Consider the following 25,045-nt stretch of genomic DNA (forward strand, 5'->3'; position numbering starts at 1 on the left):
TCAATTATCACTGCCAAACATCCCAATTTCAATATATGAAACTGACAAAGCTATAAAAGCATTAAAGGAAAGTAAATCACCTGGACCAGATGGTATACCTAATGAATATTATAAAATTTTTAGTCACCATCTTTTAGATCCCCTAACATGTATGTTTAATACAGCTATCAATGAAGGTAAATTCCCAAAGGAATCCTTACAGGCCACTGTAGTGGTTATTCCAAAATCGAATAATGATTCAGAGTTAATCCCAAGTTACAAGCCTATAACCCTCTTAAATTCGGACATCTAGATTTACGCTAAAATAATCTCAGAATGGTTACTTAAAATTATGCCATTCAGACCAAGTTGGATTCATTAAAGGGAGGCAAGCCTCTGACAGCACAAGAAGAGTAATACATTTAATTTCACATGTAGAAAAGCAAAAAAATCCTTCTATATTACTTTCTCTTGATGCCGAAAAGGCGTTTGACTGAATTAATTTGGATTATATGGTAGCCACTCTAATTCGACCTAATCATGGAACCTTTTACCAAAACCATTGGATAAATTGCTTAATAAAGGGAAAACCATTTAACTTTTGGCAACATAAAATAAGTCTATTCCCAGATGATGCGCTAATCTTTTCCACTGACCCTACCAATTCATTGAGAATTATTACTTCTACTATAAGAGACTTCTCTGCAGTTTCATACTATAAAATAAATGATAAAAAGTCTAAAATTTTAGGCTATTTCATAGAACAGATAACCAAAAAATTGATAGAAAAAGAGTTTTCCTGTAACTGACAAAAATATCATATCCCGTATTTAGGAATTATTATTACTAATGCTTTGCGTAAGGTACTAGTTGAAAATTTAAATCTCCTACAAAAAAGATAAAAAAAATATTGAGAATTTTGATCAAACAAATACCTCATGGCTTGGTAGAATTGTCTTATATAAAATGATAATCCTACCAAAACGTCACTATATCTTTAGAACTGTTGCAATTCAGATTCCAGATATATGGATTACGAACTTCCATAGGCAAAAGTCAAAATTTATTTGAAACTAGCTGTACTACCCGGCTTCGCCCGGGTTAATGACTGCTGTTCGCAAAATAGAATGTGTTAACAAAAATGTATTCTGCACACAAAAACCACAAAACAAATAGATAGAAATGTAATTATTAAAAGGCAAAAACTAAGCTAATAGAAGAATTTCACAACATATATTAGCTTTGTTATACTGAGAATGTCTTTGTTGCCTATATTAACCAATCAGAGCTCAGATTAATTAACTGTAGCAAAATAGAAGCTGAGCTGTGATTGGTTGCTATTGGCAGCCTGATAAATCCCCAGCCAACAGGAAGCCCTCCCCCCTGGCAGTATATATTAGCTCACACATACACATAATAGACTGGTCATGTGACTGACAGCTGCCGGATTCCTATATGGTACATTTGTTGCTCTTGTAGTTTGTCTGCTTGTTAATCAGATTTTTATTTTTGAAGGACAATACCAGACTTGCGTGTGTTTTAGGGCGAGTTTCATGTGTCAAGTTGTGTGTGTTGAGTTGCGTGTGGCTACATGCATGTAGCGACTTTTGTGAGATGAGTTTTGTGTGGCGACATGCGTGTAGCAACATTTTGTGTGTCGAGTTGCATGTGACAGGTTAGTGTAGCAAGTTGTGTGCAGCAAGATTTGTGCATGGCGAGTTTTGCGCGTGGCGAGTTTTATGTGTGGTGCGTTTTGAGTATGTGCAAGTTTTGTGTGAGGCAACTTTTGCATGTGGTGCAACTTTTGTACATGTGGCAATTTTTCTGTGTGTGCAAGTTTTGCATGAGGTGAGTTTTCCATGAGGTGAGTTTTGCATGTGTGGCGAGTTTTGCATGTAGCGAGTTTTGAGTGGTGACTTTTGTGTTTCGACTTTTATGTGGCGAGGTTGGTGTGTGTGTGGTGAAATGTGTGCTGAGGGTCGTATATGTGTTCAAGCACGTGGTAGTGTGTGGCGCATTTTGTGTTTGTGTTCATATCCCCGTGTGTGGTGAGTATCCCATGTCGGGGCCCCACCTTAGCAACTGTACGGTATATACTCTTTGTCGCCATCGCTCTCATTCTTTAAGTCCCCATTGTTCACATCTGGCAGCTGTCAATTTTCCTCCAACACTTTTCCCTTCACTTTTTCCCCATTATGTAGATAGGGGCAAAATTGTTTGGTGAATTGGAACGCGCGGGGTTAAAATTTCACCTCACAACATAGCCTATGATGCTCTCGGGGTCCAGACGTGTGACTGTGCAAAATTTTGTGGCTGTAGCTGCGACGGTGCAGATGCCAATCCCGGACATACACACATACATACATACACACATTCAGCTTTATATATTAGATATACCTGTATGTAATCTCCTGTATATAGTATATACCTGTGTGTCATCTCACCTATATATAGTATATACTGTATATGTGTGTCATCTCCTTCTGTATATAGTATATACCTGTATGTCATCTCCTCCTATACATAGCATATACCTGTATGTCATCTCCTCCTGTATATACTATATACCTGTAGGTAATCTGCTCCTGTATATAGTATGTACCTGTGTGTCATCTCCTCCTGTATATAGTATATACCTGTATGTCATCTCCTCCTGTATGTAGTATGTACCTGTATGTCATCTCCTCCTCTATATAGTATATACCTGTGTGTCATCTCTCCTGTATATAGTATATACCTGTGTGTCATCTCCTCCTGTATATAGTATATACCTGAGTGTCATCTCCCCTGTAAATAGTATATACCTGTGTGTCATCTCCTCCTGTATATAGTATATATCTGTATGTCATCTCTTCCTGTATTAGACCTCGTTCACACGTTATTTGGTCAGTATTTTTACCTCAGTATTTGTAAGCTAAATTGGCAGCCTGATAAATCCCCAGCCAACAGTAAGCCCACCCCCTGGCAGTATATATTAGCTCACACATACACATAATAGACTGGTCATGTGACTGACAGCTGCCGGATTCCTATATGGTCCATTTGTTGCTCTTGTAGTTTGTCTGCTTATTAATCAGATTTTTATTTTTGGAGGATAATACCAGACTTGTGTGTGTTTTAGGGCGAGTTTCGTGTGTCAAGTTGTGTGTGTTGAGTTGCGTGTGGCGACATGCATGTAGCGACTTTTGTGAGATGAGTTTTGTGTGGCGACATGCGTGTAGCAACTTTTTGTGTGTCGAGTTGCATGTGACAGGTTAGTGTAGCAAGTTGTATGCAGCAAGTTTTGCGCATGGCGAGTTTTGCGCGTGGCGAGTTTTATGTGTGGTGCCTTTTGAGTATGTGCAAGTTTTGTGTGAGGCAACTTTTGCATGTGTTGCAACTTTTGTGCATGTGGCAATTTTTCTGCGTGTGCAAGTTTTGCGTGTGGCGAGTTTTCCATGAGGTGAGTTTTGCACGTGTGGCGAGTTTTGCATGTGGAGAGTTTTGCGCGTGGCGAGTTTTGAGCGGCGACTTTTGTGTTTCGACTTTTATGTGGCGAGGTTGGTGTATGTGTGGTGAAATGTGCGCTGAGGGTGGTATATGTGTTCAAGCACGTGGTAGTGTATGGCGCATTTGTGTGTGTGTTCATATCCCCGTGGTGGTGTGGTGATTATCCCATGTTGGGGCCCCACCTTAGCAACTGTACAGTATATACTCTTTGGCGCCATCGCTGTCATTCTTTAAGTCCCCCTTGTTCACATCTGCCAGCTGTTAATTTGCCTCCAACACTTTTCCTTTCATTTTTTCCCCATTATGTAGATAGGGGCAAAATTGTTTGGTGAATTGGAAAGCGCGGGGTTAAAATTTCACCTCACAACATAGCCTATGACGCTCTCGGGGTCCAGACGTGTGACTGAGCAAAATTTTGTGACTGTAGCTGCGACGGTTCAGATGCCAATCCCGGACATACACACATACATACATACATACACACATACACACATTCAGCTTTATTTATTAGATAAAAGATCACCAAAAGTAGCCAAATCATTATTGTATAAGAACAAAGGAAATTAAGGCATTGGTCTACCAAATCTACAGGCCTACTCCAAGGCTAATATCATAATACAGAGCAGGAACTGGCTTATAGATGAAGCCAAAATTAGCTGGGCAGAAATTGAAAAGTCTTATGAATATACTAATAAAATCTACAATTATGACCTGGAGGAAATTATATAACATTTCTTACAACAACCAAATTAGCTACCCATTAAAAAAACTTTCTTTATTTACATTCCACCCTGCCCTTCCAGACTTCCCTATAGATAAAAGGCGAAATAATGGTATAACAAATTGTTCGGCCTTATTTACCAGTCCTAAAAAAGATTCAATCATAAATTTTCTATCCTTGAATCTATCGTACAACCTTCCAAAAGAGGAAGTATGTAACTTTTTAGAACTAAGGAAACATATTAAGGGGAAATTCTCTCTCCCCATATCTCTTCCAAGACTTATCATATCTCTTCTGGAAAATCCCTTAATAAATACTATTTGAACACTAAAAATCTGTATACACTCTTCAATAGTGATGTAACTATTGAAAAATAAATACACATGGTTAAGTGGAAGAAGATATGATTTTTTTTGCCTGAGTCATGGAAAGAAGCAATTGAAATAACATACAAATCAAATGTAAATGCTTATATTCATGAGAATTACTTTAAAATCTTCTCCCGTTGGTTCTATACACCTGTCAGATTAAAGCAGATTTTTGAGGATGGATCGGACTTATGCTGGAGGAACTGTAGTCAAAAAGCTAACATATTACATATTTTCTGGTCATGTCCTAAAATAATCGACCTGTGGAAAGAATTAGCTATTTATTGAGCAACTCTGTAGTTGAATTGTCTTCTCAACTGGTTTTGTTCTCGCTTGATTCAAATCGACTTCCCCCCAAAATTAAATATCTTGCAATTCATCTATTTGCTGCAACAAAAATACTTATAGCATCTAAGTGGAAATCAATAGACGTTCCCTCCATGTCAGAAATTTTGAAAAGAATGTCTACCCATAATTCTTTTGAACATTCTTACACTCTAAGAAACAATTCTTCTAAAAAAATACTATTCCACATGGTCATCTTGAGACCTATTTCTTTCCTCAAGTCGGAATGTCCCCTTTTAGGTTAAAAGCTTTATTATACGCCAAGAAGTACAAGTACAATTACATATTTAATGAAGCAAATTGAAAATTGTTTTATTATAAATATTGTTTCAATAAGGATGATCTTTTCCCCTGTCCCTACTCTCCACGTTTATCTGATCCAACCTTCTCCGATGTCCTTTTCTTTCCTTCCCCTTTCCCTTCCCTCTACTTTTCCTAACTTTTCTTTCTGCATTCTTTTACTCTTGAATTAACCATTTGTTCTCTGTTGATTCTTCTTTAAATATATCTTATTACTTACTTGTTTAATAGAACCAGTTTTAGATCACTCTGTTATGTTTTACTACTCACCTTATTCACAATAACTATAATCCCCTTCCCAGAAATTGTTAAGAAATCCCCCAAATAAAAAGAATATTGTTGAGAAATGAAATAAACATAAATTATTCCATTGTTTCTTTTGTATTTTAAATTGTACATTGTTCATCAGGCTGCTTAAATAAAGTATTAACTTTATCCTGTTATCCTGTAAGTCAATATGATTACGCCAACATTAAATATACTGTATATTGTTTATTTGTGTGTTATTTATTTTATGCAATAAACACGCTTTTTGGAAAAAAAATCTTTTTGTGTCGCCATGTTTTGAGAGCCATACATTTTACATTTTCAGTCACCGGAGCTGAGAGAGAGCTTATTTATTATTGTGTGACCAGTGTGCGGTACTTATTGATCACATTTTATTTCATTTTTTTTTGTAGCAAGGATGAACATATATATCACTGAGCTACTAATTTAATTCTGGAATATAATTCTAGAATGTACACTTGACACTGACTGTAGTGGACAAAAAAAGATAATTAAAACGACAAACTTTATTGATTGGTTACTAAAATAAATCACATAAGTAAAATAAATAATTTAGTAAACGACTTAATTATGGATCCACTTTAATAATATTGTCATCTTTCCTTCATCTTACATAACTCCCCTACCTGATCAATGTATCACAATAAATTACATATTTTTTTCCCCTGTACAAGAAGTCAGCTGCCTTGGATTGTTTCAGCTTTTCAGTGTTGGCCACTCCCCTCTGCTATATATGTTCGCCACTGGCACTTGGGAATTGCCAGTGTTAGTTCTTACCACCTGGTTAAGAGTTGGAGAGTTGTTCAGGAGATTTCGGCATGGAATTTGTGCCTCAGACCTCCTTGGGTTGCGGAGGGAACAGATAAAGGTTAATATAGGAGCATAGCAAGGTACATGACAGCGGCGTCTAAACCTTCAGGAGTAATCCAGGAAACAGGGGTAGTCGAAGGCACCCCTAGTTCGAGGGATTGGGTAGGTGCCCACAGTCATTCGTCACTATATGACATCTGTACTTCAAACCACACATCCAAGTTCTTACCACCTCCTCCCAAGACTTCCTTCCCTCCACCACACTTACATGTTCCTCACCCAGATTTCTGAATATCTCATCTTCACTGGACCACTGTGATCATTCCAAATGGCATCACCAAATTTGCTGCAGTTTAACGTCAACATCAATACACTGGTCTATAGATAGTCAGTGGACACGTCCCTGGACACACTTGGATTCCCTGGTGATAATCATCTGGGTATCCCTCAACATAAAATATCCTTTAAGATTGCTGTTATGATTTATTATGGAATTCTGCTTAATAATAATTAAGGATAATCACCGTTCGAATTATAACAGAACTAACATGGATTGAACTAATATAAGTGGTATATATGGATAATTTTTTGGTGTTGTACTCACTTCATTGGTATTCGTGTTGTGCGTTGCTAGGAATCCGTGCAGGGAGTCTGTTTGTGGTAAACATGATACGTACCTTTTGAGTATTGCTCCTTTGGACCACAAAGATTCCCACTAATTAAATAAATTTAAATTCACATTAGTTGTGTTGTGGAACAGTGATTACAACCCGCTTCAATAATAACAATTTGGTATACTCACTATGAGTTTTGTGGTTATTTATGTTATATAAATGACCTGTTGATGTTCCAATATGCAGGTGATTTGTTGTGCCAACCAGGATTGATCAGCTGTTAAAGAGTATAGAGTGTGTCTTGTAAATCTACTTGCAGGAAGATATTTGCCTGATATAATGGATTAACAACGATGTTGTTATGTTAGGATAAGCAAATAGATGTTACCTGTTAATGCTCTCAGGCTGATAGTACTCACTGTTTTAATCGTTGGTGATACAGAGGATGAGGATCCTGTTCTGTATGTTTGTGCAGATCCTCAGGCTTTTACTGTGCAGCGTCGGCTGCAGACAGATGGCCGCAGGGTTATGGAGCGCCGGATACCTCGCGTGCCCCAGCCGGAGTCAGCGCTGAGGTTCGCGGTGAAAAAAGAGGGGAGGAGCCTAGGTGACATCACCGAACTAGAGGGGACGGGTGCGCGGGAGGAACAGCTACCAAAGCGTTTCAAGGGACGTTATCCCTCTTCATCAGAGTTGTTACAACCTGCGCCTTCTCCCCTTCTTATATAGAGATATGCCTGCCCCCTGTCCGCAGCTGTAATGGAACCTGTTTGATTGCACAGAAGCCTGCAAGTTAATTAAGGCTTGTTGGAACCATTTGATGTGTGATGGTTTGCAAAGAATGATTAATTATTTCCATTAGGCTGACAAGCCCGTGCTATACTTGGTCCTGATTGCAGTTTAAGTGTGTGTGTTTGGAGGAATAAAATTAGAAAAAAAAGGGGCGTAATCAAAACTGAGCTTTGGTTACTAAAAAAACTAAAACGCTTTAAAATTAAACTTTTATTTCCACATAAGATTAAAACCGCCTGGATTGGCATAATTATTATATTTAAAACTTTCATATCATTTTTACCCCTAGGTAATCAAAACATGTATAAAAAGATATCACAATCTGTGACTTTTCAGTCCCCTTACTAGGGTGAGATAAAATTGCGTGCTAAATGTAATGATGAATTACGAGGCATGTAGCTTGTAATCGCTACATTCTCACTAAAATTATAGCAGGTTATAGCAAGAGTCTGATTGTTTGACCATATGGTTTTTGGTTTATACTCCATTTCTTTTATTGAGGTATTGTAATGATAGTATAAAAATATATTGATAATAAGTTCATCAGATAAAAATGGTCATTAAAAAAGTGGACCGTCCACCACCTTAGATCCGACTATATAAAAATTAATTGATTAAAGTGCATAAAGCTCTATCTCCTGATTCAACCCTTTTGGTGCTAGAAAGTCAAGGGTGAAAATGCATTTGGATTCCACTCTTGACATAATCTTGATATAATCACCGCCTCTTGGGTTTTTTGGTACTAGTTGGATACCATAAAAAGAGACTCCCGTGTATGATTTGTTGTGTTTTTCATAAAAGTGTCGAGGTAATGGGTGTCCCTTAACCCCTCTGACCTTAGACGTACTATCCCGTCGAGGTGACCTGGGCCTATCTGACCCTCGACGGGATAGTACGTCATGCCCTTTAACCCCTTTATGACCCAGCCTATTTTGACCTTAATGACCTGGCCATTTTTTGCAATTCTGACCAGTGTCCCTTTATGAGGTAATAACTCAGGAACGCTTCAACGGATCCTAGCGATTCTGAGATTGTTTATTCGTGAATTTTTATTCTGTTAAATCAGAGAGTTATGTGACACAAAATAGTTAATAAATAACATTTCCTACATGTCTACTTTACATCAGCACAATTTTGGAAGCAAAATTTTTTTTTGCTAGGAAGTTATAAGGGTTAAAATTTGACCAGTAATTTCTCATTTTTACAACAAAATTTACAAAACCATTTTTTTTAGGGACCACCTCGCATTTGAAGTCAGTTTGAGGGTTCTATATGGCTGAAAATGCCCAAAAGTGACACCATTCTAAAAACTACACCCCTCAAGGTGCTCAAAACCACATTCAAGAAGTTTGTTAACCCTTCAGGTGTTTCACAGTAGCAGAAGCAACATGGAAGGAAAAAATGAACATTTAACTTTTTAGTCACAAAAATGATCATTTAGCAACAATTTTTTTATTTTGGGTAAAAGGAGAAACTGGACCACGAAAGTTGTTGTCCAATTTGTCCTGAGTACGCTGATACCTCATATGTGGGTGTAAACCACTGTTTGGGCGCACGGCAGGGCTCGGAAGGGAAGGAGCGCCATTTGACTTTTTGAATGAAAATTTGGCTCCAATCTTTAGCGGACACCATGTCGAGTTTGGAGACCCCCAGTGTGCCTAAACATTGGAGCTCCCCCACAAGTGACCCCATTTTGGAAACTAGACGCCCTAAGGAAGTTATCTAGATGCATAGTGAGCACTTTAAACCCCCAGGTGCTTCACAAATTGATCCGTAAAAATGAAAAAGTACTTTTTTTTCACAAAAAAATTCTTTTAGCCTCAATTTTTTCATTTTCACATGGGCAACAGGATAAAATGGATCCTAAAATTTGTTGGGAAATTTCTCCTGAGTACACCGATACCTCATATGTGGGGGTAAACCACTGTTTGGGCACATGTTAAGGCTCGGAAAGGAAGGAGCGCCATTTGACTTTTTGAATGAAAAATTATCTCCATCGTTAGCGGTCACCATGTCGCGTTTGGAGAGCCCCTGTGTGCCTAAACATTGAAGCTCCCCCACAAGTGACCCCATTTTGGAAACTAGACCCCACAAGGAACTTATCTAGATGCATAGTGAGCACTTTAAACCCTCAGGTGCTTCACAAATTGATCCGTAAAAATGAAAAAGTGCTTTTTTTCACAAAAAAATTATTTTAGCCTCAATATTTTCATTTTCACATGGGCAACAGGATAAAATAGATCCTAAAATTTGTTGGGCAATTTCTCCTGAGTATGCCAATACCTCATATGTGGGGGTAAACCACTGTTTGGGCGCACGGCAAGGCTCGGAAGGGAAGGCGCGCCATTTGACTTTTTGAATGGAAAATTAGCTCCAATCATTAGCGGACACCATGTCGCGTTTGGAGAGCCCCTGTGTGCCTAAACATTGGAGCTCCCCCACAAGTGACCCCATTTTGGAAACTAGACCCCCCAAGGAACTTATCTAGATGCATATTGAGCACTTTAAACCCCCAGGTGCTTCACAGAAGTTTATAACGCAGAGCCGTTAAAATAAAAAATAATTTTTCTTTCCTCAAAAATAATTTTTAGCCCGCAATTTTTAATTTTCCCAAGGGTAACAGGAGAAATTTGACCCCAAAAGTTGTTGTCCAGTTTCTCCTGAGTATGCTGATACCCTATATGTGGGGGTAAACAATTGTTTGGGCACATGCCGGGACTCGGAAGTAAAGTGGTGACGTTTTGAAATGCAGACTTTGATGGAATGCTCTGCGGGCATCACGTTGCGTTTGCAGAGCCCCTGATGTGCCTAAACAGTAGAAACCCTCCACAAGTGACCCCATTTTGGAAACTAGATCCCCCAAAGGAACTTATCTAGATGTGTGGTGAGCACTTTGAACCCCCAAGTGCTTCACAGATGTTTATAACGCAGAGCCGTGAAAATAAAAAATTATTTTTCTTTCCTCAAAAATAATTTTTTAGCCCGCAATTTTTTATTTTCCCAAGGGTTACAGGAGAAATTGGACCCCAAAAGTTGTTGTCCATTTTCTCCTGAGTACGCTGGTACCCCATATGTGGGGGTAAACCACTGTTTGGGCACACGTCGGGGCTCGGAAGGTAGAGAGCACCATTTGACTTTTTCAACGCAAGATTGGCTGGAATCAATGGTGGCGCCATGTCACATTTGGAGACCCCCTGATGTGCCTAAACAGTGGAAATCCCTCAATTCTAACTCCAACCCTAACCCCAACACACCCCTAACCCTAATCCCAACCCTAACCGCAACACACCCCTAACCCTAGTCTTAACCCTATTTCCAACCCTAACTCTAATTCCAACCCTAACCCTAAGGCTATGTGCCCACGTTGTGGATTTGTGTGCAGATTTTTCCACACCGTTTTTGAAAAATCTGCAGGTAAAATGCACAGTGCTTTACCTGCGGATTTACCGCGGATTTCCAGTGTTATTTGTGTGGATTTCACCTGCGGATTCCTATTATGGAGCAGGTGTAAAACGCTGTGGAATCCGCACAAAGAATTGACATGCTGCGGAAAATACAACGCAGCGTTTCCGTGTTGTATTTTCCACACCATGGGCACAGCGGATTTGGTTTTCCATAGGTTTACGTGGTACTGTAAACGTGATGGAAAACTGCTACGAATCCGCAGCGACCAATCCGCTGCGGATCCACAGCCAAATCCGCACCGTGTGCACATAGCCTAATTCTAACCCTAATTCCAACCCAAGCCCTAATTCTAACCCTAATTGTAACCCTAACCCTAATTGCAACCCTAACCCTAATTCTAACCCTAACCCTAATTCTAACCCTAATTCTAACCCTAACCCTAATTCTAGCCCTAGCCCTAAGTGCAACCCTAGCCCTAAGTGCAACCCTAGCCCTAAGTGCAACCCTAACCCTAAGTGCAACCATAAGTGCAACCCTAACTCTAAGTGCAACCCTAACCCTAAGTGCAACCCTAACCCTAAGTGCAACCCTAAGTGCAACCCTAGCCCTAAGTACAACCCTAACCCTAAGTGAAACCCTAACCCTAAGTGCAACCCTAGGTGCAACCCTAACCCTAAGTGCAACCCTAACCCTAAGTGCAACCCTAACCCTACCCCTAACCCTAACCCTACCCCTACCCCTTCCCCTAACCCTAACGGAAAAAACAAAAATAAATATATTTTCTGTATTTTATTACTGTCCCTACCTATGGGGGTGATAAAGGGGCGTTCATTTACTATTTTTTTATCTTGATCACTGTGATAGAACCTATCACAGCGATCAAAATGTACAGGGAACGAATCTGCCGGCCGGCAGATTCGGCGGGCGCACTGCGCATGCGCCCGCCATTTTCCAAGATGGCGGCGCCCATGCGAGAAGACCGAGGACACCGGGAGGGACACCGGGACTAGGTAAGTATGAGGGGGTGCGATCGGGCAGCGGGGGGGGGGGGGGGGTGGAGGGGAGGACGGCGGAGGGGTGGAGGGGAGAGGAAGGCGCTTAGGACAGGACGGAGGGGTAGGGAACACTGACTGCGGCTGCAGATCGTGGCCATCAGTCGGTGGGGGGCCAGATCGGGGTCTCCAGCCATGGCCGATGCTATTGCAGCATCGGCCATGGCTGGATTGTAATATTTCACCAATTTTCATAGGTGAAATATTACAGATTGCTCTGATTGTATCATACCGCTGCTGCCGCCTCCTCACTCGCTCCCGGCCTCTGCTTCTCGTGCACTTGCGCATACCAGGTACAGTGCTGCACGTGTGCACTTCTGATCTTCTGTCGGCACTCCTCTTTGTCTCCTCTATGGTTCTGGAGGACTAGTACCCGGGAGTCGGTCCTCCTTATTGTCCTCTCTATGGTTCTGGAGGTCTGTTACCCGTAAGTGCTACCCTGCTTTTAGGTATTTAAACTGCTTCCTGCCGTCCCTCTGTGCCTGGTTATCATTTGTTCCTTCAGGTGTTCCTGGCCGCTCTTAGTCTCTGTGTAGTTCGTTTTCCCTCTGACTTTGGGTTTATCCTGTCTTTCCTGTATCCTGCTAGCCTCTGCGTTCCCTCAGTTCCTCCGCCAGTCCCTGCACTGCTGCAGTTTACCCATCAGTCCTGTGTCTCTGCAGTACTCACCTATCCTGTGGTCCTACTATCTCCACCTCTTCTTTTTCTTCTCCCGTCCTGGTCCTCCAGCTTCCGTGGCGATAGTCCCTCACGGGCCTGCCCCTAACTCTCCCTGTATAAGGGGCGGTCTATCTGGTCAGCTCGTCCGTGAGGGGTTCGTCGTCGCGGTCTAGAGGGTCCACTTCCCGTTTTCCCTCTTTGAATCGTCACTCACAATAGGACTGCACTCGGATGACATGATTCTTAGAGCATAACAGATTGGCTGTTTCACTTTCAACAGCCAATCAGAGCGATCGTAGCCACGGGGGGGCGAAGCCACCCCCCTGGGCTGAAGTACCACTGTTCCTGTAGGTCGGGTGAAATTGGAGTTAACCCTTTCACCCGGCCTGCAGGAACGCGATCTTTCTGTGACACAGCATATGCGTCACAGGTCGGATTGGCACCGACTTTCATGACGCATACGCTGTGTCACAGGTCGGGAAGAGGTTAATGCGATACTGCGACTTAAGTCGCAGTGATCGCATTAAAATTCCGATGCCATCTTACCTTAGGGAAGATGGTGTCGGCATCCAGGGCATTGTCACCGCCCACCCGGCCTCCCGATCGCTGTGATTGGCTGTTCAATTCTGAACAGCCAATCACAGCCATTCTCATTGTTTCAGCCAATCGGAGCGGCTGAAACAATGAGGTCACAGGCTAGGATCGAGTACCGATGTACTCGATCCTAGGTCCGGTGCCTGGCAACGCCAGGCACCGGCAAAAGCACCCCGGATTGGCGCGATCACCGATCGCATCGATCGCACCAATCGCAGGGCACAGCGCTGTATTACCGCGCTGTGCCCTGCCGGAACCCGCGTGGATCGGTGCTCTAATAGCACCGATCCTAGGATAGAACCTAGCACAGGCCCAGCAGGGCCTGCAGGAGCTGATTGGCGAGATCGATGTCATCGTCGATCGCGCCAATCACAGGGCACTACGACAGTCACGCGGTAACCGCTCTGTGCTCTGCAGGTGACGTGGCTGTGACCTGCCTAGGATCGGAGCTAGCAGCTCCGATCCAGGCAGGTCACAGCCAGGTCACCAGCAGTTGCCAGGGTGAGGAGGAAAGCTCTGATTGGTGGGATCGATGTTATGGTCGATCCCACCAATGACAGTTCACAGCAGCAGTATGACCGCTCTGTGACCTGTCTCGTCACCTGTCTGACCTGTGTATGACCGCTCTGCAGGGGTCCTCACTCTAGCTGAGGATTCCTACAGAGCAGTCATACTGCTGGATCTCCCTGCTGGATCTTGTGCCTGGATCTCCCTGCTGTGCTGGGTATTGTGGTGCCACAGCAGCCTGTAGCACCGCAATCCCTGCTAAAGAAAGAAGACAACTAAACGTAAGTTTTATCACTGATCCCTGCCCAATCCCCCTTCATCCACCCCAATCCCCACATCCCCCCAATCCCCACATCCCCCAATCCCCACATCCCCCCAATCCCCCATCCCCCTCTTTTTACCCCCCTCCACCCCCATTTGCGCCGCCTCTGCGCGCACATTTAGCAGCCGCCGAGCGTTGATTGGTGACGCAGTTCACCGATCGACGCTCGTGCTCGCTTTTTTTTCCTCAGCCCCTTTGCGCCAACTCCGTTCCCCCTCTTTTTACCCCACATTGCACCTCCTTCCGTGCACCCATGTAACAGCCGCCGAGCGTTCATTTAGTGAAACTGTGATAAGTGACGCAGTTCACTTATCACAGTTTGTGCCTGCCGGTTTCCTTTTTTTTTTCTTTCACCCCCCTTTGCGCCACCTGACTACAACCGTACATTTTGATCACTGATCCCTGCCCAATCCCCACATCCACCCCCATCCCCCTTCCCCCTCTTTTTACCCCCCTTTGCACCTCCTTCCGTGCGCCCATTTAACAGCCGCCGAGCGTTCATTGGTGAAGTAGTTCACCGATCAACTAAACTATCCAAAACTATCCGCACACACATCCCGCAGCCGCCAAACTTTGATAAGTGACGCAGTTCACTTATCACAGTTTGTGCCTGCCGTTTTCCTTTTTTTTTTTTTTACCCCCCCCCCTTGCCCGACCCACGTGCGCACATCAAGCAGCGGCCAAACTGTGATAAGTGAAACAGTTCACTTATCAGAGCTGGGCCTGCTGTTTTAGACACTTTTACTTTTTTTGGTCATCTCCGTGCGCACATTCAGCAGCCTCCGAATTTTGATAAGTGACGCAAGTTCACTTATCAGAGCTAGGGCCTGCTGTTTTAGACTTTTCTTTTCACAGGTTTTTATTCTCCTTTTAGCGTTTTCTTTTCAGATAATAGTTTGCACAAATCACTATCCCCCCACACATACACACACAGTTATCAATAAAGTGCACCCAAGCACCATATTCACACAAAAATGTCCCGTTCGTCCCGTTCGTCCCAACAGCGCTATTCATTGGAGGAGGCATATTCTTTCCTTGCCTCCGACACTGATAGCGAGGGAGAGGATCCCACTTTTCTTTACTTTTCTGATTCTTAATCCTCATCCTCTTCCTCCTCCTCCTCCTCCTCATCTTCCTCCTCGGGTCCTGCGGAACCGCCACGCAGACGCCCCAGGACACAGATGAGGCATCGCCCACCATTCCTGAACCAGCGCTCCCCAGTGCGGACCCCAGATGGACCTCACCCCCAAAAAATTACGAGCCACTGATTCCTGATTTTGTGGCAGAATCAGGAGTCAAGTTTGACACCGCCGGCCTCACAGAAACAGACTTTTTCAAAGTCTTTTTCTCTGAGGATTTTATTAACCTCATGGTGGAGCAAACTAATTTGTATACTCGTCAATTTTTGGAGCAAAACCCCGGTTCATCATTTTCCAACTGGTCTCCTGTAGACGCAGTTGAAATGATGCAGTTTTGGGGCCTGGTCGTCCACATGGGGATCGTGAAGAAGCCAGAAATTCGGCAATATTGGAGTGAAGATATTTTATATAACACTCCAGTGTTCCGAATGGTCATGGTTCGGAAGCGTTTTGAGGCCATCCATAAGTTCCTGCATTATTCCGATAATGCACAGTGTCCCGCATGAGATGACCCCAACTTTGACCGTCTGTTCAAAGTTCGGCCAGTCATCGAACACTTCAACAAAAAGTTTTCTGAAGTGTATGTGCCCAAAAGGGACATCTGCGTGGATGAGTCCTTGGTCCATTTTAAGGGGCGTCTCGGATTCCGTCAATACCTGCCCAACAAGAGGGCCAAGTACGGAATCAAACTCTACAAGCTGTGTGAGAGTACCTCAGGGAACATCCACAGGTTTAGAGTGTATGAAGGGAAGGACACCAGTATTGAACCCCCCGAGTGTCCTCCTGTCCTGGGAGTGAGTGGGAAGATTGTGTGGGATTTGGTGCACCCACTGCTGGATAAAGGTTATCACCTCTATACCGATAACTTTTACACCAGCATCCCACTCTACAAATCTCTCTCTGCGCGAGGTACCGCAGCCTGCAGTACTGTCCGCAAAAATCAGAGAGGCCTCCCAAAGACGCTACTTGGGCAGATGCTCAGAAAAGGTGAGAGCAAAGCCCAATGTAGCGACCACCTGCTGGTGGTCAAGTACAAGTACAAGAGGGATGTCCTTCTCTTGACCACCATACTTGGTGATGGCAGCGCCCTCAGCACTGTACGGGGTACCTCCACACAGGTCTTAAAACCGGACTGTGTACTGGGGTACAACAAAAGCATGGGGGGCGTTGATCTCTCTGATCAACTCCTCCAACCGTACAGTGCTTTGAGAAAGGCCAAGGTGTGGTACAAAAAGCTGGCCGTGCACATTGTACAAATGGCAATGCTGAACGCTTTCCTGCTGTCACGATGTGCACACCACACCGATACGTCGTACCTTCAGTTCCAGGAGGTAGTGGTTAAGGCCCTGATATTTGGCACTCCGGAAGGAGAGGGCCCCAGTACTTCCAGAACTGAAGGTGCTCGTATCGTACCAGGCCAGCATTTTCCGGGGGTAGTCCCGCCAACTGGCAGAAATGGTAAGCCGCAAAAAAGGTGCCGAGAGTGTTACAAAAGGGGAATACGCAAGGACACCAATTATCAATGCGACTCCTGCCCCGAAAAACCTGGCCTGTGTATGAAGGATTGCTTCAAATTGTACCACACCTCCATGCACTACTAATTTACTTCACAGGAAACCGTACATTAGTTCCAAAAAGGGGGCACATCTAGATAAGTTCCTTGGGGGTCTAGGTTCCAAAATGATGTCACTTGTGGGCTTTTTACTGTTTAGGCATATCAGGGGCTCCGCAAACAGAACATTACGACCTCAGACCATTTCATCAAAGTCTGCATTCCAAAACGTCACTACTTGCCTTTCGAGCCCCAACGTATGCCCAAACATTAGTTTTCTTCCACATGTGGGGTACCAGCATACTCAGGACAAACTGGACAACAGCTTTTGGGGTTCAATTTCTCCTGGTACCCTTGGGAAAATAAAAAATTGGGGACTAAAAGATCATTTTTGTGGGGAAAAAATAGGATTTTTTTTTCACGCCCGGGCGTTATAAACTTCTGTGAAACACTTGGGGGATAAAAGTGCTCATCACACATCTAGATAAGTTCCTTAGGGGGTCTAGTTTCCAAAATGGGGTCACTTGTGGGGGGTTTCCACTGTTTAGGCACATCAGGGGCTCACCAAACGCGACATGGCGTCCGATCTCAATTCCAGCTAATTTTAGCTTGGAAAAGTCAAATGGCGCTCCTTCCCTTCTGAGCCCTGCCGTGCGCCCAAACAGTGGTTCCCCCCACATATGGGGTATCGGCGTACTGTCACGGGAGACCTAGGTAGGAAAGAGCTAATAACCCGGGCCCCTGCGTTTTCCCTCAGATTAGGGAAACCCTGACTGACCCTCTCCCAGAGTTTACACTTTACTTTGCATGTCTGGGCCTCCACAAGACAGAAGCTATAATCGGCGACGCCCAATGTTCAGGAGAACTATTTAAAGGCAGTGGGCATGGCCCAGCTTCCAATCCGAGCACCAGGTAAATTAACCCCGGACCAGCTAGATAAAATCTAGCCGACGCCAATGAGCGCATAGTGGGCAAAAGTGGAATTACTGCTGTCTGTCGAACGACCTGGTCTGAACAGCGTCCGACATGACAGTACCCCGCCTTCTACGAGGGACCCTGTTGTGATTTTGCTTTTTGCTCCCTCTAGTGGTCATTAGTGATTTGACTCTGGAGCGTCTGTCTTTTCCTATATCCTCACCTGGGCCGTTAGTTCAGGGGCGTTGCTATATAAGCTCCCTGGACCTTCAGTTCAATGCCTGGCATCGTTGAAATCAGAGCTAATCTGTTGTGCTCTTGTCCTCTGATCCTGGTTCCTGTTTTTCAAGCTAAGTCTGCTTCTTTGCTTTTTGCTTTTGTTTTGTTTGGTATTTTTGTCCAGCTTGTTCCTATCTGTATCCTGACCTTTGCTGGAAGCTCTAGGGGGCTGGTGTTCTCCCCCCGGACCGTTAGACGGTTCTGGGGTTCTTGAATCTCCAGCGTGGATTTTTATAGGGTTTTTGTTGACCAGATAAGTTATCTTGCTATATTCTGCTATTAGTAAGCTGGCCTCTCTTTGCTGAACCTGGTTCATTTCTGTGTTTGTCATTTCCTCTTACCTCACCGTTATTATTTGTGGGGGGCTTGTATCTTGCTTTGGGGTCCCTTTCTCTGGAGGCAAGAGAGGTCTTTGTTTTCTTCTCCTAGGGGTAGTTAGATTCTCCGGCTGGCGCGAGTCATCTAGCGATCACCGTAGGCATGATCCCCGGCTACTTCTAGTGTTGGCGTTAGGAGTAGCTATTTGGTCAACCCAGTTACCACAGCCCTATGAGCTGGATTTTTGTATCTTGCAGACTTACACGTTCCTCTGAGACCCTGTCCACTGGGGTCATAACAGTATGCCAGGCCAGTATTAAATGTTTAATGCATTGCAGAAGTGGGATTATAAGAAAGAAAATTTTGAGGTTTTTTTTCCCTCTCTCATTTTTTTTTTTTCTTTTCCCCTTTACCTCAGAGTGGCTTAAGCTTGCTGCAGACATGAATGTCCAGACCTTGATTACAAGTGTGGACCAGCTTGCCGCTCGTGTGCAGGGTATACAAGATTATGTTACCAGAAATCCTAGGTCTGAACCCAAGATTCCGATTCCTGAACTGTTTTCAGGAGACCGATTTAAGTTTAGGAATTTCAGGAATAATTGTAAATTATTTTTGTCCCTGAAACCTTGTTCGTCTGGAGACTCTGCTCAACAAGTAAAAATTGTTATTTCATTCTTACGGGGTGACCCTCAGGATTGGGCTTTTTCGTTGGCGCCAGGAGATCCGGCATTGGCTGATATTGATGTGTTTTTTCTGACGCTCGGTTTACTTTATGAGGAACCCAATCTTGAGATTCAGGCAGAGAAAGCCTTGCTGGCTATGTCTCAGGGCCAGGACGAGGCTGAGGTGTATTGCCAAAAATTTCGGAAATGGTCCGTGCTGACACATTGGAACGAGTGTGCACTGGCCGCTAATTTTAGAAATGGCCTTTCTGAGGCCATTAAGAATGTTATGGTGGGTTTTCCCATTCCCACAGGTCTGAATGATACCATGTCCCTGGCTATTCAAATTGACCGGCGGTTGCGGGAGCGCAAAACCGCAAATTCCCTCATGTTGTTGTCTGAACAGACACCTGATGTGATGCAATGTGATAGAAAAACCGCAAATTCCCTCATGGTGTTGTCTGAACGGACACCTGATTTGATGCAATGTGATAGAATCCTGACTAGAAATGAGAGGAAAATTCATAGACGCCGGAATGGCTTGTGCTACTACTGTGGTGATTCTACACATGTTATCTCAGCATGCTCTAAACGTATATCTAAGGTTGTTAGTCCTGTCACCGTTGGTAATTTGCATCCTAAGTTTATTCTGTCTGTAACTTTGATTTGCTCACTGTCATCTTATCCTGTCATGGCGTTTGTAGATTCAGGTGCTGCCCTGAGTCTTATGGATCTCTCATTTGCTAAGCGCTGTGGTTTTATTCTTGAACCATTAGAAAATCCTATCCCTCTTAGGGGTATTGATGCTACGCCATTGGCAGAAAATAAGCCGCAGTATTGGACACAGGTGACCATGTGCATGACTCCTGAACACCGCGAGGTGATACGTTTTCTCGTTCTACATAAAATGCATGATTTGGTTGTTTTGGGGCTGCCATGGTTACAGACCCATAATCCAGTCCTGGACTGGAAGGCTATGTCAGTGTCTAGTTGGGGCTGTCGTGGTATTCATGAGGATTCCCTGCCTGTGTCTATTGCTTCTTCTACGCCTTCGGAAGTTCCGGAGTATTTGTCTGATTATCAGGATGTATTCAGTGAGTCTAGGTCAAGTGCATTGCCTCCTCATAGGGAATGTGACTGTGCAATAGATTTGATTCCAGGCAGTAAGTTTCCTAAGGGAAGACTGTTTAATCTGTCGATACCTGAACATACCGCTATGCGTTCATATATCAAGGAGTCTCTGGAGAAAGGACACATCCGTCCGTCTTCTTCCCCTCTTGGTGCGGGATTCTTTTTTGTGGCTAAAAAGGACGGATCTTTGAGGCCTTGTATTGACTATCGGCTTTTAAATAAGATCACTGTCAAATTTCAGTATCCTTTGCCGCTGTTGTCTGACTTGTTTGCCCGGATTAAAGGTGCCAAGTGGTTTACCAAGATAGACCTTCGTGGTGCGTACAACCTTGTGCGCATTAAGCAAGGGGATGAATGGAAAACCGCATTCAATACGCCCGAAGGTCATTTTGAGTACTTGGTGATGCCTTTTGGGCTCTCTAATGCCCCTTCAGTTTTTCAGTCCTTTATGCATGACATTTTCCGGAACTATCTGGATAAATTTCTGATCGTTTATCTGGATGATATTCTGTTTTTTTCTGATAATTGGGACTCGCATGTGGAGCAGGTCAGGATGGTCTTTAAAATTTTGCGTGAAAATTCTTTGTTTGTCAAGGGCTCAAAGTGTCTTTTTGGTGTACAGAAGGTTCCCTTTTTGGGGTTCATTTTTTCCCCTTCTGCTGTGGAGATGGACCCAGTCAAGGTCCGAGCTATTCTTGATTGGACTCAGCCCTCGTCAGTTAAGAGTCTTCAGAAGTTCTTGGGTTTCGCTAACTTCTACCGTCGTTTTATCGCTAACTTTTCTAGCATTGTGAAACCTTTGACGGATATGACCAAGAAGGGCTCCGATGTGGTTAATTGGGCTCCTGCTGCCGTGGAGGCTTTCCAGGAGTTGAAACGTCGGTTTACTTCGGCGCCTGTTTTGTGCCAGCCTGATGTCTCGCTTCCCTTTCAAGTTGAGGTGGATGCTTCAGAGATTGGAGCAGGGGCCGTTTTGTCGCAGAGAGGCCCTGGTTGCTCTGTTATGAGACCTTGCGCCTTTTTCTCTAGGAAGTTTTCGCCTGCGGAGCGAAATTATGATGTGGGCAATCGGGAGTTGTTGGCCATGAAATGGGCATTTGAGGAGTGGCGTCATTGGCTCGAGGGTGCTAAGCATCGTGTGGTGGTCTTGACTGATCACAAAAATCTGATGTATCTCGAGTCTGCTAAACGCCTGAATCCTAGACAGGCCCGCTGGTCATTGTTTTTCTCCCGTTTTGACTTTGTTGTCTCGTATTTACCAGGTTCAAAGAATGTGAAGGCCGATGCTCTTTCCAGGAGCTTTGTGCCTGATGCTCCTGGAGTCGCTGAACCTGTTGGTATTCTTAAGGATGGTATTATCTTGTCAGCTATTTCTCCTGATCTGCGACGTGTGTTGCAGAGATTTCAGGCTGATAGGCCTGATTCTTGTCCACCTGACAGACTGTTTGTGCCTGATAAGTGGACCAGCAGAGTCATTTCCGAGGTTCATTCCTCGGTGTTGGCAGGTCACCCAGGAATTTTTGGCACCAGAGATCTGGTGGCCAGATCCTTTTGGTGGCCTTCCTTGTCTAGGGATGTGCGGTCATTTGTACAGTCCTGTGGGACTTGTGCTCGAGCTAAGCCTTGCTGTTCTCGTGCCAGCGGGTTGCTCTTGCCCTTGCCTGTCCCTAAGAGACCTTGGACACATATCTCCATGGATTTCATTTCTGATCTTCCGGTGTCTCAGGGCATGTCTGTTATCTGGGTGATATGTGATCGCTTCTCCAAGATGGTCCATTTGGTTCCTTTGCCTAAACTGCCTTCCTCTTCCGATCTGGTTCCTGTGTTTTTCCAGAACGTGGTTCGTTTGCACGGCATCCCTGAGAATATTGTGTCAGACAGAGGATCCCAGTTCGTTTCCAGATTCTGGCGATCCTTTTGTAGTAGGATGGGCATTGACTTGTCATTTTCGTCTGCTTTCCATCCTCAGACTAATGGACAGACGGAGCGAACTAATCAGACTTTGGAGGCTTATTTGAGGTGTTTTGTCTCTGCTGATCAGGACGATTGGGTGACCTTCTTGCCGTTAGCTGAGTTTGCCCTTAATAATCGGGCTAGTTCCGCCACCTTGGTTTCGCCGTTTTTCTGCAACTCTGGTTTCCACCCTCGTTTTTCTTCGGGTCATGTGGAACCTTCTGACTGCCCTGGGGTGGATTCTGTGGTGGATAGGTTGCAGCGGATCTGGAATCTTGTGGTGGACAACTTGAAGTTGTCACAGGAGAGGGCTCAGCGCTTTGCCAACCGCCGCCGCGGTGTGGGTCCCCGACTACGTGTTGGGGATTTGGTGTGGCTTTCTTCCCGCTTTGTTCCTATGAAGGTTTCCTCTCCCAAATTTAAACCTCGTTTTATTGGTCCTTACAAGATATTGGAAATTCTTAATCCTGTATCCTTTCGCCTGGATCTACCTGTGTCGTTTGCTATCCACAACGTGTTTCATAGGTCCTTGTTGCGGCGGTACATTGTGCCTGTGGTTCCTTCTGCTGAGCCTCCTGCTCCGGTGTTGGTTGAGGGCGAGTTGGAGTACGTGGTGGAGAAGATCTTGGATTCTCGTCTCTCCAGGCGGAGGCTTCAGTATCTGGTCAAGTGGAAGGGCTATGGTCAGGAAGATAATTCCTGGGTGGTCGCCTCTGATGTTCACGCGGCCGATTTAGTTCGTGCCTTTCATGCCGCTCATCCTGATCGCCCTGGTGGTCGTGGTGAGGGTTCGGTGACCCCTCACTAAGGGGGGGGGTACTGTTGTGATTTTGCTTTTTGCTCCCTCTAGTGGTCATTAGTGATTTGACTCTGGAGCGTCTGTCTTTTCCTATATCCTCACCTGGGCCGTTAGTTCAGGGGCGTTGCTATATAAGCTCCCTGGACCTTCAGTTCAATGCCTGGCATCGTTGAAATCAGAGCTAATCTGTTGTGCTCTTGTCCTCTGATCCTGGTTCCTGTTTTTCAAGCTAAGTCTGCTTCTTTGCTTTTTGCTTTTGTTTTGTTTGGTATTTTTGTCCAGCTTGTTCCTATCTGTATCCTGACCTTTGCTGGAAGCTCTAGGGGGCTGGTGTTCTCCCCCCGGACCGTTAGACGGTTCTGGGGTTCTTGAATCTCCAGCGTGGATTTTTATAGGGTTTTTGTTGACCAGATAAGTTATCTTGCTATATACTGCTATTAGTAAGCTGGCCTCTCTTTGCTGAACCTGGTTCATTTCTGTGTTTGTCATTTCCTCTTACCTCACCGTTATTATTTGTGGGGGGCTTGTATCTTGCTTTGGGGTCCCTTTCTCTGGAGGCAAGAGAGGTCTTTGTTTTCTTCTCCTAGGGGTAGTTAGATTCTCCGGCTGGCGCGAGTCATCTAGCGATCACCGTAGGCATGATCCCCGGCTACTTCTAGTGTTGGCGTTAGGAGTAGCTATTTGGTCAACCCAGTTACCACAGCCCTATGAGCTGGATTTTTGTATCTTGCAGACTTACACGTTCCTCTGAGACCCTGTCCACTGGGGTCATAACAGGACCCCAGGGCCCTCACGGCTTATAGGACCCGGCTTGTCTGGATGGCGGCGGTGAAAAAACCTGACCAGCCGATCCTGGTACCCAGGACCTCTCCTCAGGCCCATAACCACGCCAGTGTACCAAGTACTGTAAAGTGCGGCGCACTTCACGAGAGTCAACCACCTTGGAGACTTCAAATTCCAAATTACCATCCACCAAGACTGGAGAAGGCATTGGTGTCGCGTCCACAAGACACACCACCTTCTTTAACAACGATCTGTGGAACACGTTGTGTATTTTATACACCGTAGGAAGCTCCAACCGGTACGCTACTGGGTTAATGACAGCGGCGACCCTAAATGGACCAATAAACCGTGGACCCAATTTAAGGGATGGTATTTTGAGTCTTATGTTTTTTGTGGATAACCACACACAGTCATCCACACTCAGGTCTGGACCTGGCACACGCCTACTGTCAGCCACACGTTTGTACCTAGCACCCACACTCAACAGGCGCTGTTTAACTCTCCTCCAGACTGATGATAATTGTGCTCCTAACTGGTCTTCCTCCGGGAAGCCGGAAGAGCTCCCCTGACTCAAAGTACAAAATTGAGGATGAAGCCCATAAACACAAAAAAACGGAGACTCCCCAGACGAATCCTGGCGGTGATTATTGATGGCAAACTCAGCCAAAGGAAGAAACTTCGACCACTCCTCCTGGTTATCCGAAACAAAGCAGCGTAAGTACTGTTCCAAATTTTGGTTCATACGCTCGGTCTGACCATTTGACTGAGGATGAGATGCCGAAGAATGAGACAACTTGATCCCCAGCCGTGAACAAAATGCTTTCCAAAATTTTGCCACAAACTGAGACCCCCCTATCAGAAACGATGTCAGACGGAACCCCATGAAGTCTGACAACCTCCTGCACAAATACCTGAGCCAGAGTCTTAGCGTTAGGCAATGAAGGCAAAGACACAAAGTGCAACATTTTTGAGAACCGATCAACAATCACCAAGATGACCGTGTTCCCAGCTGAGGAGGGCAAGTCAGTGATAAAATCCATGGAGATTTCCGTCCATGGCTTACTAGGTACCTCGAGAGGAAGTAGTGTGCCAACAGGACGGGAGCGGGCGTCTTAGTCCTAGCACACGTGGTGCAAGCTGACACGAATGAGACCACGTCCTGTCGGATCTTGGGCCACCAAAACTGACGTGACACCAACTCCAAGGTACCACTAACCCCTGGATGGCCAGCCAGGACAGCATCATGATGCTCCGCCAAAACCTTTAAG

The sequence above is a fragment of the Ranitomeya variabilis genome, chromosome 3 (genome assembly GCF_051348905.1).
Source record: "Ranitomeya variabilis isolate aRanVar5 chromosome 3, aRanVar5.hap1, whole genome shotgun sequence".
Lineage (NCBI taxonomy): Eukaryota > Metazoa > Chordata > Amphibia > Anura > Dendrobatidae > Ranitomeya > Ranitomeya variabilis.